Raw genomic sequence first — 19,410 nt, forward strand, 5'->3', positions numbered from 1 at the left:
GATGAAATTAAACAATGATTGTTTCAGACATATTTTTAAACGCTGGGAATTCAGTGAGCACTGAAACAGTTCTCAAGAGAACCATTTCAGAATTTAAAGGAATGCTCAACAACTCAGTTAAAACCACTGCATTTTCTGTCTCCTTAACTCTCTGTGACCCATTTACACAAGGCAACCCTGAAAGTCATGTTTTCGTGAAATACTTAGCTAAGAGCACATCTTTTACAACTCTTTATTTGGGTATTTTGGCCATGACTGTTTACAGACCTGTGACACAGTCTCATAGAAGACTGCACTGTTTGAATCCCTAGGATCTCTGTATTCCGTCTGCGTCAGCCTGATTGCAGCATATCTTCTCCTATTTCACGGCAAACTCACTCACTGCCCTAGTTTTAGACATTTTATCTATAAGTGAACACTCTGTTTTTGAAGTGATTATTTCTGCTGTCCTGATTTTGCCCAAGGCTTTAATCTCAACAATTAAAGTCGAGATTGAGAGTAAAGCAATCAGAAGTATACTCTTAAGAAAGAATATCTCATGAATGGGATTTAGTTAATGAAACATTTTCTTTGGTTTCAATTTTCTTATAAAAGAGAGTTTTTCCTGTAATTCTTATAATTAGGGTAGATCTTATCTTTCCCATATGACTGGATATAGTTTATAGAATGTCAGCTGTATCTTTCTTTGGTGATTTTATTTATTGACGAAGCTTTACTGGCAGAACCAGGAAGAATGCTTCACCTTGGGCTTGGTTGGACTACTTCATGGATAGCCATTTGGAGGGAGTAAGAACACTGAAATTTCGGATACTTATACCACTTAAATTTGTGCTCATTTCAACTCTATCTTCTGGGCAGGAGTGAGACAAGCATAGTTTGATACAATTGTTCATTGGTTTCATATTCCTTTTTCACATAAGAGAGCAAGAAGGAAAGTGGGAGGGAGACAAAAGGCAGATATTTGAACACTTATTTAAATGCATTTCCAAGAATTTTAAATTTCTAAAGCTGAACTACGTGTAAATCAAAGTTAAAGACATTGCTTGGCTTTAAGAAGTACAGATTGTCGTTGGCTAAAATGGCAAGAAAAGTGGACACAATTTAGGATAGAATCTGGGTTATACTCTGGTAGGCAAGTCTTCACCAGGCTCTCCACTGAGGCTTGGGGAGCAGAATTGTAGCACACAGTTGGTAACTGCCTGCAGAGACTGTGAGATTCTCATTGAGACTCCAGTAACTGTAGCATGTCATTGGTTACTGCCACCAAGAAATGTCGGATGTCCATTGCAGTGATCCTGTTGAGGACTGACCCTTTGGGGATGGTCAGTTGTTTTCATTTGTCTTGGGAAATTACACACTCTGGATGGCTTATTAAAAAAAACCCAAATATCATAAAGATCACAATAGAATATATGTATCTATAAATGCGGTTTTCCAAAACCCAGAACTGAATGACTTTAGAGTTGTAGGGCATGTCAGGACAGAGTCAGTATCTGGTGTCCTGAGACTGCCTAAGCAGAGACATTTCTCTTGGAATGTGACAAGCTGTCACTAGAAAGTGAACCGTTCTCCTTTATTGGTTTCTAAGAGTTTGGCCCTTTAGAGAGTTTCCTTATCTAATTGAGCTTTTGGTGACATATTTTATTCTCTCAACAACTTTCACAGGATGAAATATTATCTTAACTAGGTCAGCCAGACCTTCCATGAACTAACTCTTTCTTGCTGGATACTTTTATCTTAGGGAATGACTGGAATCCTGAAACCTGATTCTGCTCTGCTGTGGAAAGAATGAGCACCTCGTATATGCCATCATCACATCTTGGGCAGGGGGTTGCTAAAAATCATAGTTGTGTGCCATGTAAAAACTTGAGGCATGGTGAAGTAGAACCACCAGTTTTGGAGTATTTTGGAAAGACTGGTTCACTTGATTTCTGTACAAGTCTTCTCCACTTTTTTTAACCATAGGAACTGCATATTTTCAGATTTGAAAGATCTTTATATCAGCTTATATGATGAAGACTCACTGCCTGTTGGAAAATCCTTTCCCTCTTTCCCGAAGATGTACTTAAGGGTCTCTCCCCCATTCTCTTTTCTTTTGGTATTTCTTTGTTCATTATTCTTTTCCCATGCCAGCCACCTTAAATTCCTTTAGAATTAATTCTTTATAGAATTAGAATTCTTTTCTGGATTATGACAATGGGAGTAGAAAACAGTGTTATTCAGTGGACCTTTATCCAGAGAACAGGCAAGAGAGGAGACAGACTGGGGAGCAGGGAGAAAGATATGGAAGAATCACAAGCATCTAGCCTCAACCTGGAAGAAAGGCAGGGTAACAGACCATGTAGGATAGTCTGGGAGAGGAATCATAGTTGGGAAGAGGATGATGAGCTTAGTATTGGATGTGTTGCATTGGGATTGTCAGGGGTAAACTGAAGTAGAGACTCAAACAGCCTAATGTCAGAAGCTCAGGTTCACAAAGCAAAATTTGTGAGTGTGTTAGTTTCCTATAGCTGCTGTAAAAAAAAAACTATCAAAAATGTAGTGGCTTAAAACAATACACATTATCCTCTTATAGTTTTGGAGATCTGAAATCTCAAATGAGTCTCACTGAAATTAAATTGTCAGCTGGGCTGCATTCCTTCTGGAGCCTCCAGGGAAATAATTTGTCTCCTTGTCTTTTCCAGCTTCTCGATGTCACCTGAATTCCTTGGCTTGCAGCCCCTTCCTCCATCTTCAAAGCGAGTAGTTGGGTGTCTTCGAATATTTCTGATTGTTACTCTCCTGCCTCCTTCTGTCACTTGTAAGGATCTTTGTGATTACATTGGTCCCACCAGGAAAATCTACACACTTGCAAAGTCCCTTTTGCCATGTAAGACAACTTACTCTCAGGTTCCAGGGGTTAGGACATGCACTCCTTTGTGAGGGTGGGGAGCAGTATTCTGTCTACCACAGGAAGCGTTTATATAGAGGTAATACTTAAATTTACCTTTTTATTATTCTCTATGCCCAAGAGAATGTGGGTAAAAAGAGAAGTCCAGAGTGCTAAAGAACAAGACTTTCTCATTTTGTTTTCCTCTATCCTCTTCCTGTTTCTCTTTTCAGTATCAGGGTTAATTCTTGTCACCCACTGTATTTCCCTCCCCATTCTTTTAACTACTCTCCAGTGTCTTACCCACAAAGGCTTCAACTCTGGTGCTAAAAGAGAGTGATTTTATTTTTTGTTTTAAGTTAATTTTTACCTGTAGCCTTGCAAAGCACTAACATTTTCTTTTAAATGCAAAGGGAGTCCTTATTTTCATTTCTCTAGTTTTGTGTTATCTTTAGTCATATCTGCTTAGGTTGAATTTCATACAATAACATTGAAGTTGCACTACTGCTAAGTCACTCACATGTAGCTCATCCTTTTCCTCCATTTAAATAATGAGAAACGAATTATGTTTTCAATTGTAGGACTAAACTGCTGTGCTATTGACAAAGTGTTGATTGATTTGAAATATGAGAAAGCTGATGCCCTTCACTGAAATAATTGTCTTAGACCCTGGGGAGTTTACCTGAATTTAACTGTTGAAAATGCTTATTGAGCGCTGGCTTCCCGGTGGGTCCTGTGCTCAGTGCTGCCACACACTTGATCTAAGAGGCAGTGTGCTGTAGGCTGAGATACCACTTAACCTGTGGCAGCAGGTGTGTGAGCTTTGGAGTCTGCATTCACTCATTTGACCATTGATTTTTTTCTTCAGTAAACATGGGAGTCCCTCTGATGTGCTAGGCATCGTGTTAAACCTGGGGGAATAAAATATTGAATAGACCATAGTCCCTAGTAATCAAGATACTTACAGTCAGTGATTGGGGTGAGTAGAAGAGACCCATAAGGAAATAGGCAACCATATTATATCATGATAAATGCTGTGACAGAGGGTGATATACCTAGAGTATCATGGGTACAGATACAAGAAGAATCCAATCCAGATGTGGGGTTCCAGGGAAGGCTTCCTATAGAAGGGAATATCTAAGTTAGTCCTCCAAGGCCAGTAAGAGTTATTCAAGCAAATACAGAGATATGGAGAGGGCATTATGATCCTCCCTGAGACAAGTGCTTTCAGGTGGAAAAGATGAGGCAGGATAGCAGGTTTGAAATTCTTACTCAATTATTCTGGATATCCTTAAGAAATTACTTAAGCTCTCTAAGATTGAGTTCCTTCACCTATAAAATGAGCCTAATAATGTCTCAAGGAATTGTCAAGGACATGGTGGGGTTGGGATTTAAAATATTGTCTAAGGATAATGTGTTTCTTTTTTTCTTTAATTTTTTTTGTCTTTATAAAACTTTTGTTATATAGCAATACACCAGTGATCCTTACTGTATTAATCCATTCTCATACTACTGTAAAGAACTGTCAGACACTGAATAATTTATAAAAGACAGAGACTTAACTGACTCACAGTTCAACATGGCTGGGTGTGTGTGCTGAACAAAGTCTTTCAAAAAAGCCTTATATATTTTTCAAGACGTTTTGACAGATCAGATGAACACACACCCACATGGTTTAAAATAGACCAATCATGAGCCTGAAATATAGCATGTGTTTTCTTTGATTTTTGTAATATATTTTCATAGGAAATTTTCACTGGAAGTTTCCCTTCCAGGGAAACCCTGATTTTATTAAACTGGAGGTTCTCTTTCTGTTGTTGGTAGCAGCTGGGGACAGTGGTCATGACTAAGAGGCAATGAGAAGCATTATTTTAAGTGAGGACAGTTTAAGCATGCTGACTGATGAACGTATCCTGTAATTTAGAACAATTTGTCCTTTCTATGCAAGTCTGCATCATCATCATTTGCCGTTGCTCTGTTATAAATATATTAAGGACATAAGGATGCTGGGAACTACTTATTTTGGGGGAGCAGTCTTATGAAAAATATTTATTGTTTGGCATCATGAATTCATAGAAAATTGAAAAGTGGACATGGCATAGTGAGTCACAGAGTGTCAATGACAAGGTTAAGAATAAGAGCTTTAATATCAGAGAGACCCTGCTTTAAATTCAGGCCACACTAGATAGGCCTGAAAAATTATCACTACCTTCATGCCTCAGTTTTTTCATCTGTAAAATAGAGATATGAATAGTACTTTCCTCAAAGGGTACTTAAAGAAATTAAATGAAATAATTCACTAGAAGTAATTACATTTGATAGAGTATTCCATGACAGATCAATGCTATTAGATATCATTGTCAAAGAACGTTTTTTGTTTTTAAGAGATGAGCTCGTTTCATAATTGAATGGCCTTTCGAAAGTATAAGAGAAAGTAAAAAGAAAAATACCTATTAGGTATGTGTAAGTAATCTCTGTACTAAATGTAGAGTCAAGAGATAGGAGGGAATACATAATTCTAGAAATCTTTTCCAATGAGACCGTCAAAGGAAAGCAGTAGTATATGGGCCAGAGTGGGAAAGGACATGAAACCTGAGATCTCAGGTGTCAATTTTTGTAGGCTGGCTTCGTACCATGCATGCATAGGTCCTGCATAAGTTATTTGAATAATTATAAAGGTAATGAGATGTCAGTAAAACGAGTCAAGAAAGGTTCAAGTTAAAGTGATGTGATCTTGAAAGCAAGCCCCTGAAGATTTTTTAAATGATTGCCTTCTGAATATGATTTTCTTCTAATAAGCTAATTAAATCTAAAAGTGTAAAAATGAGCCTGAACATAGACTTATGTTTGACTTGTCTTATTTTTTAAAAATAAGTGCAGTACTTTCTATTCCTCCCCTTAAGGTATAATTCCCAGCTAGCACACTTCAGGATTGGTCTGGCTACCTCCATTGGCACGGCGATTCTTCCCATTGCAGGTGTGAGCCCGATCTATACACCTCTGAATTAACAGAGCCTCGCTCCCTGTCACACAGGCAACTTGCCAAGTGGGCTTCTTCTCTCCCTCTGCTCTGCAGAGGGCACTGCTGAATGCCTGTCAGTAGGCGTGCTTAATTAAGTAGGGGTCCTTACTTTTAATAATGTTCTATTTTTAATTCTGAAATATTCTTAATTCTAAGGACAAGTCCACTCTTAAAAGAACCTGGACTGCGGGCTAAAAATGGTTTTTGGTGCATTTATTAGCCATTATTTAGTCTGAAAATAATCTGTTTTGTAAATCAAGAACTTGAACAATTACCCAGAGGTACTCTGAGCAAGTATCACATTGGGTCTGAACAGATTGCTGCTTTTTCTTTTTCTCCCCAGTGCTTCATATTACCTTCATGCCTCTAAGAGTGTGCTTAACTATAAAAGAGGCAATATAAACACGAATCTATGCTACAATATGCTGCATGACCCAGATCAAAGGCACTCTGGCTTTCCCTGAATAAAGGCTTCGTGACAAGTCATTGCAAGAAATACTTCAGGGCTTTATAAGCCTAATTAGAATTTCATTAACTTAATCATAAATTACCCCTGGCTCAGGTCGGCTTGTTACCTTTTCCCTCTCAGTTCAGATTTTGACCCATGGGTTTCCTGTTTAATGTGGCAGCTGCCGAGATTCTATGTGAAGGATAAGCCTGAAATGCACGCAGTCAAGGGGCTATCTTTCTCAGTCTGTTTGAAGTGCACCTGGAAATTGTAGGCTGAGCAGGAAGAGAAAAAGCTCAAATGCCCACAGATACTGCAGCTTGAAGTGGTAAATGGACCACACTCTAAGGGAACATGGAGCTATGCTGCTGCTGCACCAAGGCCGCTTTGGTCTTAGACAAATTCAGATCTCATTTAAAAAGACTTCATGTTCCTGATCTCAGTTTTAAGATTCACTTAGAATTTAAATCAGGCAACAGATAAAAATCAAAAGTTTGAAATGTCACACATAAACTTATCAGCTTATGGAAATGGAAGAATACTGAGGAAGCTACATCTGGACTATTGTCCAATAGCTGTGAGAGTTATGTGCTGCTCAAAGGCATGAATCCTGTATCACTTAAGACAATCTGCTGGCTGCTATAAGTTTGACAGTTCACGGCACATTGTAAATTCACCTGAATCTGATTTATGTGCGTGCAAACACTATAATGAGAAAAATTACTACAACTGTTAGTAGGAGATGCTATCTGAATGAGTGCCAAGATGTTGGCTGATCATTGGTGCAATGCCAAGCTTTTTTTTTCTATATATGTATTCTTTCAAAGCACAAAATTGCTTTGCTTGAGGGGCAATTTATAAATGTCTATGGAGTGTTTTTTATTTAATGTAGATAGATCATTCTGCATTTTAAATTGTTCAGGGTTTTAATTGGCAGTATGTGTGGCATCTTACCTTGTTTGGTATGATCTGGTTTTCTTTGCAGCCAAGGGCACTAGAGATGACTGTCTCTGATAACAGTTATAAAGATGCCTTGATACTTATCTATACATTGCCTTAAAAATACAATAGTATTTTTTTAAGTTGTTGGTGCGAGTAACTGAAATTCTTGAAAGATTTTTATTTCCTTTAGTGTTCATATCTTGATGACTTGAGCTGGAATTCTAATTGCACTTAATTTCTGCCTCTTCACCCTTCTGGAACATATCATGGCCCTAGAGTTCTTAAACTATTTAATTTCTCTAGCTCTTGAAGGAAAAGTCCATTTACTTTTACAATTCTCTTATGAGGTTATGGGAATGGGTTCTTTAAAAGTAAAGATTTTTCAAGCAAATCTTTAAACTTTTTTGAAAAAAAAGTACAGTTTATTCTAACTTTGGAAAACCTGAGGGAAATCTTGTTGAAATCTAGAGAACTCAAGCCAGGATGGTGAGAGCTACCTGGCCATCTCTGGAGTGTTTTCTCTTCAGAGCCACATAAGTGCTTGCTCAAGGTAGGGGAGTCTATCACTTCTGGTCTCATGAGTCCTGAGATTACTTCTTGTGATTATCTCAAACTGGCATTATAGTTCAGCATCAGGCCCTTTCTCTCTCTCGTGCAATATCACCCTGATAGATCCAGCTAAACCCGGAGGCCCGAAATGTTCCTCTTCTTCTAATGTAAGCATAGCTGGGAAGAAGGGCAAACAACTGGGGCCTCAGACAAAGAAAAAGAATAATAAGGTAGCCGGCATTCCAAACCCATTTAATGTAATCAGGCCAGAACTGATCTTTCAATCTAACATTCAAACCCCAAATTTATACTGAGTGCATACTACATTCAAGATACTATATGAGGTATTGTATTGTCACGAAAAATTCAGAGAGACTGAATGGGCCCAAAAAAGTGGGGGAGGGTTGGGTGGGAGAGGGAAAAAGAATTTTCTGTGTCTAGCACGACCTTCTGGGATGTCTCTGATTTTCATTGTCTTTCTGCTATTTTATGATGCTTTAAATTGTAGAAAAAAACAGATAATAATGGAAATGTAAATTAATTGTGTCTAGTGGGAAGAAATTGATTATAGCTCAGTGAATAGACCTGTTAGGCATTTACTTGTAAATTTATTTCAGAATTCCTTAACTGATTATATGGTTGGTACTTTAAATTATCGTCTGAATGGGTTATAACATCTTACTAGTCCTCTCACTCATTATTGTACTGAAATAAAATATTTGACATGTGTTCATTTTGCATTTGTATAAGAGTCATGATTATCCCTCTTTTAAACATTGTCAGGCAGTTCCAAGATGGCTGAATAGGAAGAGCTCGAGGCTACAGCTCCTAGCGTGAGTGACACAGAAGATGGGTGATTTCTGCATTTCCAACTGAGGTACTGGGTTCATCTCACTGGAGTGTGTGGGACAGTGGGTGCAGGACAGTGGGTGCAGCTCATTGAGTGAGAGCCAAAGAAGGGCGAGGCATTGCCTCACCCAGGAAATGTAAGGGGTAAGGGAATTCCCTTTTCTAGCCAAGGGAAACCATGACACACAACACCTGGAAAATTGGGTCACTCCCACCCTAATACTGCGCTTTTCCAATGGTCTTAGCAAACGGCACGCCAGGAGATTATATCCCGTGCCTGGCTCCCTCAAGGCCTCCCTCATTGCTAGCACAGCAGTCTGAGATGTAACTGCAAGGTGGCAGCGAGGTTGGGGGAGGGACGCCCACCATTGCTGAGGCTTGAGTAGGTAAACAAAGTGGCTGGGAAGCTCGAACTGGGTGGAGCCCACCTGCAGCTCAAGGAGGCCTACCTGCCTCTGTAGACTTCATCTCTGGGGTCAGGGCATAGCTAAACAAAAGGCAGCAGAAACCTCTGCAGATGTAAATGTCCCTGTCTGACAGTGTTGAAGAGAGTAGTGGTTCTCCCAGCATGGAGTTTGAGATCTGAGAATGGACAGACTGCCTCCTCAAATGGGTCCATGACCCCTGAGTAGCCTAACTGGGAAGCATCCCCCAGTAGGGGCAGACTGACACCTCACAAGGCCGGGTACCCCTCTGAGACAAAGCTTCCAGAAGAATGATCAGGCAGCAACATTTGCTGTTCAGCAATATTCACTCTTCTACAACCCCCACAGCTGATACCCAGGCAAAGAGAGTCTGGAGTGGACCTCCAGCAAACTCCAACAGACCTGAAGCTGAGGGTCCTGACTGTTAGAAGGAAAACTAAGAAACAGAAAGGACATCCACACCAAAACCCCATCTGTACATCACCATCATCAAAGACCAAAGGTAGATAAAACCATAACGATGCGGAAAAAACAGAGCAGAAAAGCTGAAAATTATAAAAAGCAGAGTGCCTCTCTCCCTCCAAAGGAACGCAGCTCCTCACCAGCAATGGAACAAAGCTGGATGGAGAATGACTTTGATGAGTTGAGAGAAGAAGGCTTCAGATGATCAGACTTCTCTGAGCTAAAGGAGGACATTCGAACCCATTGCAGAGAAGCTAAAAACCTTGAAAAAAGATCGGACAAATGGCTAATTAGAATAACCAGTGTAGAGAAGTCCTTAAATGACTTGATAGAGCTGAAAACCATGGCATGAGAACTACGTGACAAATGCAGAAGCTTCAGTAACTGATTCAATCAACTGGAAGAAAGGGTATCAGTGATTGAAGATCAAATGAATGAAATGAAGCGAGAAGAGAGGTTTAGAGAAAAAAGAGTAAAAAGAAACAAACAGAGTCTCCAAGAAATATGGGACTATGTGAAAAGACCCAATCTATGTCTGACTGGTGTACCTGAAAGTGCTGGGGAGAATGGAACCAAGTTGGAAAACACTCTGCAGGATATTATCCAGGAGAACTTCCCCAACCTAGCAAGGCAGGCCAAAATTCAAATTCAGGAAATACAGAGAATGCCACAAAGATACTCCTTGAGAAGAACAACTCCAAGACACATAATTGTCAGATTCACCAAAGTTGAAATGAAGGAAAAAATGTTAAGGGAAGCCAGAGAGAAAGGTCGGGTTACCCACAAACGGAAGCCCATCAGACTAACAGCAGATCTCTTGGCAGAAACTCTACAAGCCAGAAGAGAGTGAGGGCCAATATTCAACATTCTTAAGGAAAAGAATTTTCAACCCAGAATTTCATATCCAGCCAAATTAAGTTTTATAAGTGAAGGAGAAATAAAATCCTTTACAGACAAGCAAATGCTGAGAGATTTTGTCACCACCAGGTCTGCCTTACAAAACCTCCTGAAGGAAGCACTAAATGTGGAAAGGAACAACTGGTATCAGCCACTGCAAAAACATGCCAAATTGTAAAGACCATTGGTACTAGGAAGAAACTGCATCAACTAACAAGCAAAATCACCAGCTGATGTCATAATGACAGGGTCAAATTCACACATAAAATATTAACCTTAAATGTAAATGGGCTAAATGCTCCAATTAAAAGACACTGACTGGCAAATTGGATAAAGAGTCAAGACCCATCAGTGTGCTGTATTCAGGAGACCTATCTCACGTGCAGAGATGCACATAGGCTCAAAATAAAGGGGTGGAGGAAGATCTACCAAGCAAATGGAAAGAAAAAAAAGCAGGGGTTGCAATCCTAGTCTCTGCTAAAACAGACTTTAAACCACCAAAGATAAAAAGAGACAAAGAAGGTTATTACATAATGGTAAAGGGATCAATTCAACAAGAAGAGTTAACTATCCTAAATATATACGCACCCAATACAAGAACACCCAGATTCATAAAGCAAGTTCTTAGGGACTTACAAAGAGACTTAGACTCCCACACAATAATAATGGGAGAATTTAACACCCCACTGTCAACATTAGACAGATCAATGAGACAGAAAGTTAACAAGGATAACCAGGAATTGAACTCAGCTCTGCACCAAAGCAGACCTAATAGACATCTACAGAACTCTCCACCCCAAATCAACAGAATATACATTCTTCTCAGCACCATATCACACTTATTCTAAAATCAACCACATAGTTGGAAGTAAAGCACTCCTCAGCAAATGTAACAGAACAGAAATTATAACAAACTGTCTCTCAGACCACAGTGCAGTCAAACTAGAACTCAGGACTAAGAAACTCAATCAAAACCGCTCAACTATATGGAAACTGAACAACCTGCTCCTGAATGACTACTGGGTACATAATGAAATTAAGGCAGAAATGAAGATGTTCTTTGAAACCAATGAGAACAAAGATACAACATACCAGAATCTCTGGGACACATTTAAAGCAGTGTGTAGAGGGAAATCTATAGCACTAAATGCCCACAAGAGAAAGCAGGAAAGATCTAAAATTGACACCCTAACATCACAATTAAGAGAACTGGAGAAGCAAGAGCAAACACATTGAAAAGCTAGCAGAAGGCAAGAAATAACTAAGATCAGAGCAGAACTGAAGGAGATAGAGACACAAAAAAGCAATGAATCCAGGAGCTGTTTTTTTTGAAAAGATCAACAAAATTGATAGACTGCTAGCAAGACTAATAAAGAAGAAAAGAGAGAAAAATCAAATAGATGCAATAAAAAATGATAAAGGGGATATCACCACCGACCCCACAGAAGTACAAACTACCATCAGAGAATACTATGAACACTTCTACGCAAATAAACTAGAAAACCTAGAAGAAATGGATAATTTCCTGGACACTTACACTCTCCCAAGACTAAACCAGGAAGAAGTTGAATCCCTGAATAGACCAATAACAGGCTCTGAAATTGAGGCAATAATTAATAGCCTACCAACAAAAAAAAGTCCAGGACTAGATGGATTCGCAGCCGAATTCTACCAGAGGTACAGGGAGGAGTTGGTACCATTCCTTCTGAAACTATTCCAATTAATAGAAAAAGAGGGAATCCTCCCTAACTCATTTTACAAGGCCAACATCATCCTGATACCAAAGCCTGGCAGAGATACAACAAAAAAAGAGAATTTGAGACCAATATCCCTGATGAACATCGAAGCAAAAATTATCAATAAAATACTGGCAAACTGAATCCAGCAGCACATCAAAAAGCTTATCCACCATGATCAAGTAGGCTTCATCCCTGGGATGCAAGGCTGGTTCAACATATGCAAATCAGTAAATGTAATCCAGCATATAAACAGAACCAAAGACAAAAATCACATGATTATCTCAATAGATGCAGAAAAGGCCTTTGACAAAATTCAACAGCCCTTCATGCTAAAAACTCTCAATAAATTTGGTATTGATGGAATATATCTCAAAATAATAAGAGCTATTTATGACAAACCCACAGCCAATATCATACTGAATGGGCCAAAACTGGAAGCATTCCCCTTAAAAACTGGCACAAGACAGGGATGCCCTCTCTCACCACTCCTATTCAACATAGAATTGGAAGTTCTGGCCAGTGCAATCAGGCAGGAGAAAGAAATAAAGGGTGTTCAATTAGGAAAAGAAGAAGCCAAATTGTCCCTGTTTGCAGGTGACGTGATTGTTTATTTACAAAACCCCTTTGTCTCAGCCCAAAATCTCCTTAAACTGATAAGCAACTTCAGCAAATTCTCAGAATACAAAATCAAGGTGCAAAAATCACAAGCATTCTTATACCCCAATAACATGTGGCATATATACACCATGGAATACTATGCAGCCATAAAAAAGGATGAGTTCATGTCCTTTGTAGTGACATGGATGCAGCTGGAAACCGTCATTCTCAGCAAACTATTGCAAGAACAGAAAACCAAACACTGCATGTTCTCGCTTATAGGTGGGAATTGAACAATGAGAACACTTGGACACAGGAAGGGGAACATCACACACCGGGGCCTGTTGTGGGGTGCGGGGAGGGGGGAGGGATAGCATCAGGAGATATACCTAATGTAAATGACCAGTTAATGGGTGCAGCACACCAACATGGCACATGTATACATATGTAACAAACCTGCACGTTGTGCACATGTTCCTTAGAACTTAAAATATAATAAAAAATAAAAAATAAACATTGTCTTTGACAACTAAAAAAATGACTCATACTTGCTCTTAAATTATTTCATTTTTAATTGGGAAAATAAGACATATAACTACAAACAGACACACAATTCTGAGCTGTTTCAGTCAATGAGGTTGGTGTTACTATATTTTTTCAGAGGGAGGGGAGATAATCCTAATCAATAACTATTGTACTTACTATCCTTTTATTTCCTTTAACTAGTTGATTACTATTTGAAAGCAAGAAAATTCATGTGAAAAGATAAAAGAATAAAATTATAGGCTACTATAGTCCAGAGAATGTTTTAAAAACACATGTTTGTCAAGATTTTTTTTTATTATCAAAATAATAATACTATTTGGGAAATAATAAGTCTTAGAAAATAATAAAATTTGGAAACCATGGAAAAGTAGAGGAAATAAAACAATAATCCACAGTTTTAGTAAGCAATGCGACCAATGTGGTATATTTTAATCTAGATTTTCTATGCTTAGTTTTGTTGTTACTTGTTTTTGTTTCAGCTCAGTTTGGTTGGTTGGTTGGTTTCTCTTGCACAGCACATGTAGGCTGAATAATCCCCCTCCCCCTGCTTAGATATGCACATCCTAATCCGTAATCCATGGAATTTGTGAATATATGCAATTACATGGCAAAGTAAATTAAGGCTGCAGATGAAATAAAGGTTGCTAATTAGCAACCTCCTGGATTATTCAGGTGGGCCCAATGTAGTCATAAGAAAATGTGGCACATACACACCATGGAATATTCTGCAACCATAAAAAAGGATGGGTTCATGTCCTTTGCAGGGACATGGATGAAGCTGGAAACCATCATTCTCAGCAAACTATCACAAGGATGGAAAACAAAACACCGCATGTTCTCACTAATAAGTGGGAATTGAACTATGAGATCACTTGGACACAGGGCAGGGAACAACACACACCAGGGCCTGTTGGGGAGTGGGGGCTGGGAGAGGGATAGCATTAGGAGAAATACCTAATGTAAATGATGAGTTGATGGGTGCAACAAACCAACATGGCACATGTATACCTATGTATCAGACCTGCATGTTGTGCACATGTACCCTAGAACTTAAAGTATAATTTTTTTTAAAAAAGTGAAAGAGAGAGGCAGAAAAGAGAGAACCAGACAGATGGCAGCACAAGAAGGACTCCATCTGTTGCTAGAGAAGAGAGCCACAAGCCAAGGAATGTAGACAGCTTCTAAAAGCTGGAAGAAGCAAGGAATTTGGGTTTTCCCCTAGAGCATGCAAGAGGAATGTAGTTTTGCTACATCTTGATTTTAGCTCACTGAGAAACATTTCAGACTTCTGACCTCCAGGACTGTGAAATAATAGTTCATATTGTTTAAGCCTCTGAGTTTGTGGTAGTTTTTTTACAGCAGCAGTAGAAAACTAATGCAGTGCACGTATGTAGATTTTTTTATCTATAAAATTATATGCACCTATATGTTATTTAAAACATTTTTCAAACATAATTTGTAATGCTGCCTCTCATTTACTTAATTATTCTTTTATTATTTCTATTATTAAAATGATACTCCAATTAGTATCTTTGGGCATAAAGCTTTTTCTATATTTTACATTATTTTCCTAGGATGGAATTACTGTGTCAAAAGGTAGAAGTACGTTTAGATAAAAAGGATTGTGAAGAAAAGGCAGATTAAAGGTCATAGAATTCATATTTCTGATCCATGAAGGATGTATTTTCAACTTTTACCAAACTCATTCAAAAGAACTGAGTAAATAATCCTTCCTGCTGCCTTTTCTATCTCCCTCAGTTGTCTAGTGTGTTACAACCCAAAAAGAAGATGAGGCAAATTCCAGAGATCTGGAATGATCTGGGTGAACATCCTGTAGACTCAGGTATAGCAAGCTGCAGAGTGGTGTCATTAATCTTAGAAATAAGTTAACTGGCTAAGGTCCAGAATTTAGCAGAGCACAATGAAGAAAAAAACATTTCCTTCAAATACATTAAGAGTGACAGTTTTATGCAATCAGGATTCATACATGACAGTGACCATCTTGGGATGGGGCCTCGGAGGCCAGTGAGTACAACCTTCAGAATGCAAGAAGGTATCTTGAGGATAAACAAGAGATGTTTTATTTGGTACCACGGTTCAAGTGTTTGCTAGTTTCTTACAATGAATAATGTAAGCTAAATGTTAGAACCAACTATATTATTTTAAATATGTTATTATAATCAGCTGCAGTGTGACTCACCTGTAATTCTTACTCTATAGGGCAGGCTCAGTGTTTCCCAATAAATTATTTCATTGTCTTCCAAGGGTTATAATAATGAACCTCTATAGGTATTTTTATAGCTAGAATCTGACAGTGTTGACACACTTGACAACTGCAGTCACAATGCCTGTATCTGGAGCGTGCAAACCAGGTAAATAATGCCTTCTGCCTCTTTCTTCTCCCATGTTCATATTAAATATTGTCTTTGTCTGGGTGTGCTACATAACACCCTATCTCATCTTCTCATCTTAAGCTTTGTACTTTCAGAGGCTAATTCTTGAACAAAGATAAAATGATGCAATCAGTTTGGGGGGAAAAAAGTGAAGCACTGGTCAATTAGCTCTTTTCTGGATTCCCTAGATAACTAGCAGAAGGGAGGTTTTGAACTTTTAAGCCAAACAGTGAAATGAAGAAGCCCTGATTTTTAGATATGCAGGAAAAAAGTGAAACTGGGGAATAGAAATGAACTCAAAGGTCCAAGCGTAGTGTTAATTATTATATTTTAATTTTTCCATTTATGTAAAGTCTCAGCTATCACTTTATTATCTCTTTAACTTATTTTACAGGTTCTTTAATGTAATATGCCATGAGAAGGTAGATCAGGACAAGTTGGACTGTTTATTAGTGGGTTTTATGGGCTGGGAGATGATCTCATGTGAGACATTCCCCCAGGAATGATGCTCATCGTTAAACAGCAAGAAGATAGCTGGATGGAAAATGTATCATTCCAGGATGGAGTTGAACTTTAACTTTGCTGTGAAATGATATAAAATTAGAAAAGGAGAGCATTAAATATTGACCTAGAAAGATTGAAGAAAAGTTATAACTTCATTAGAATACATTTTTTTTTGAATGGGATAAGTTTTATATGGGATTACAAAGAGGGTGGGGACTATTACAGATATTTATTTAAACTATTGGGAGTAATAAGGAAGAACATTGAATACAATGGCAACAATCGCCAGAAGTAGCTCTGTCTTATTTTCCCAGGGTAAAGACATTTGCTTAGAATAAAATGGATTTCTAAATAATCACTTTCATTCTAAATGAGTCTACCTGGGAAGAAAAAGCTATGAAGTCATCAATGTACCCCCTCCTCCTTCCTCACCTAGGTATTAGAACAAAATGTTTGCAAACCAATGACCTCATTTTCAGGTGAGGATCGTAAGTTAACAACCTTGCTTATGGAACCTCAATTTGCAAACATATCTCAAATATTTACCTAAATACTTAAGTCCCTAAAATATCAATTGTTTGAAGATGAGATTTTGAGGACCATGATGTTATATAAAGAAGTACATTATAAGGCCACTTTGGAGATGTGAATTTGCAAAAAAAAAAAAAAAAAAAAAAAAAAAATGGTATCTGAATTTGCAGTAGCTTCAACATTCAATTGTGTGAATAAATTAAGTATTCTAATTTCTTGTTCTTGCTTTGCATATGTAAATATGGTATTTTGTACTTGTGGAATTATTTAGATAATTGGAGAGTTGGATGCTGAGCTCAAATATCAAATCTTTCAAAGGCACATTTGGTTGAGAAAAGAGTGGGACAATTTTTTTTTCTTTTTTTTTTTTGAGTTATGAGAAAAAGAAAGTTCTTTTGGTCAACTTATTTTGGTACCAACCTTTCAGAGGGAAATGACAGTTTATGTGTGGAAATTAATGAGTCAAGGAGAAAACATAATTAGTGAGTTAGAAAGGGAAAGTGAGATTAATGTGGAAAAACTCAAATGCGTAGATGCCACACACTCTACCACTGGGCAGCTTCAGGGAACTGTGTGCTAAGGGGAAGGCTTAGATCAGGTGTTGATTGACTCATTGATTTATTCAGTAAATATTTATTGAGCACCTAATATGTAGCAGGCAGTCTGTTAAGTGCTGGTGATTCAGGAGTGAGTGAGACAGATGAAACTTTGGCCCAGTGGAGAAGACTCAGAAAAATGATCATTGAAGAGTGTGGGCCCAGTAGAGTGAATTGTAATGTTGACCACGAGGTGAGCACACTTTTCAGTTTCTACCTCAATGACTCCCTGTTAACTAGGGAAGTTTCTGAAAAGGTCTTATGGAACATTATATACCTCACATTTTCCCTGGACCTTGCAAGGCAAGGGTGGGATTGCAGACTATACTCAGAGAATGGCCCTTCTAAATACATAGCCATGTGCTGCATGATGACGTTTCTGTCAATGGTAGACCACATATATGATGGTGGTCCCATGAAAATATGATAGGGCTAAGAAATTCCTATCATCTAGTGATGTAGTCATAGTAATGTCATAGCACAATTGCTTAATTTTAAAAATAAATTTAATGTGTCCTAAGCATACAGTGTTTATAAAATCTACAGTACAGCAGTGTCTTAGGCCTTCACATTCACTTACTACTCACTGATTGACTCACCCAGAGCAACTTCCAGTCCTGCATACTTCATTCATGCTAAATGCTGTAGATGGGCATATCAGTTTTTAGCTTTTACACTGTATTTTTACTGTACCTTTTCTATGTTTAGATATGTCTAAATACATAAATAATTATTGTGTTATAATTACCTACATTTTTCAGTACATTATAGACTATACAGGTTTGTAGCCTAGGAGGAATAGTCTATGCCACCATAGAGCCTAGGTGTATAGTAGCTATCCCATCTAGTTTCTGTAAGTACACTATGTGATGTTCTCACAACAATGAAATTACTAATGATGCATTCTCACAATGTATCTCTGTCATTAACTGATGCGTGATTACTTTGGTGATCTAGGTTTGGTGTTTCTCAAGCAGGGTTCATGTTGTTAACAAAGAGTTATTTAGCTTCTTCTGAGTTCCAGGAATGGTAAAGATGCGATGATGATGAATTATTCATAGACCCTGCTCTCATGGGTCTTCCAGGCTAGTGAGAGAGATAGATATTAGTCAAATAGTCAAAGAAACAAAGATGTGATTACAAACTGCGATTCGAAGTAAGAGGCTCTGCAAAAGCACAAACAGAGTGTTTCGTACCGTGCTGCCATCTAAAGGGATGGGGAGAGTTTAGTAGGGGAGTGGGAGGGACATGCATATTCCAGAAAAAGGCCAGTTTATGACAATTCCTGGAATTGGGGAGGAATAAGGCCATTATGGCTGGACTGCAGAGAGTTTAACAAAAGAGATAAGATTATGGTCAGGGAACATAGATACAAGCAGATGGAATCCTGCTGATGCTAGCTGAGTGGCTGGAGATTTCTAGCAAGCACAGAGAAGCTCTCTGCTTCTAGTCAAGAAAGGGGCTATGTGGGAGCATTAGATAACATTGTTTTCAAAGTTAGGTTAACATTAGACAGATTTACTGAATGGGAGTATTTTGTTGTAACACTTCATGTCCAAATGGAGTATGATACTATTATGAAACACCAACATGCCATTTAGGAGTTCGTCTACATCTAGTTATTTTCTCTGTGTCATGGGCATTAAGGTGTGATCTGATAACACATTTCTTATGATCTAGCACGGTGCCTGCCTGGCGTATGCACTAAAAAATTTTTCTGGTAGATTAAGTTTAATTTAATTGCAATAATGATTACCCTGTAGTCTAAACCTAATGAAACCCTTCATGTAAGCGGGACAGAATGGGGAAGACAAAAGGAGACCATAACTAAATAATTTACACATGCATCCCAAAGGCTGAGTTGCACAAGTCCTGGAGAAAGGATTTTTTTTTTTTTTTAATTATTGAAAAGTTTGGACAATTCAGAGGTCTTTTCTTGTGTTAAATCTTGAGACTTTATGACTGTGAGAATTTTATCTGCATAATCTACCTGCAAAAGGTGCATCTTATCTGACAGAAAACTTCAAACTGATTAAAAGAG

General features: G+C 38.2%; 1 long non-coding RNA gene across 1 annotated transcript in view; it reads left to right on the forward strand.

The window, feature by feature from the left end:
• The first annotated feature begins 2,247 nt into the window (after positions 1–2,247).
• The window catches only part of LOC113222393, a 31,839-nt gene continuing 14,676 nt past the window's right edge, over positions 2,248–19,410 (forward strand). Inside the window, exons 1-2 of the long non-coding RNA XR_003308377.1 lie at positions 2,248–2,329; positions 2,685–2,869. This is a non-coding gene — a long non-coding RNA (uncharacterized LOC113222393). The remainder of the gene's footprint in view (positions 2,330–2,684; positions 2,870–19,410) is intronic.

The sequence above is a fragment of the Piliocolobus tephrosceles genome, chromosome 11 (assembly GCF_002776525.5).
Source record: "Piliocolobus tephrosceles isolate RC106 chromosome 11, ASM277652v3, whole genome shotgun sequence".
NCBI classification, from domain to species: Eukaryota; Metazoa; Chordata; class Mammalia; order Primates; family Cercopithecidae; genus Piliocolobus; species Piliocolobus tephrosceles.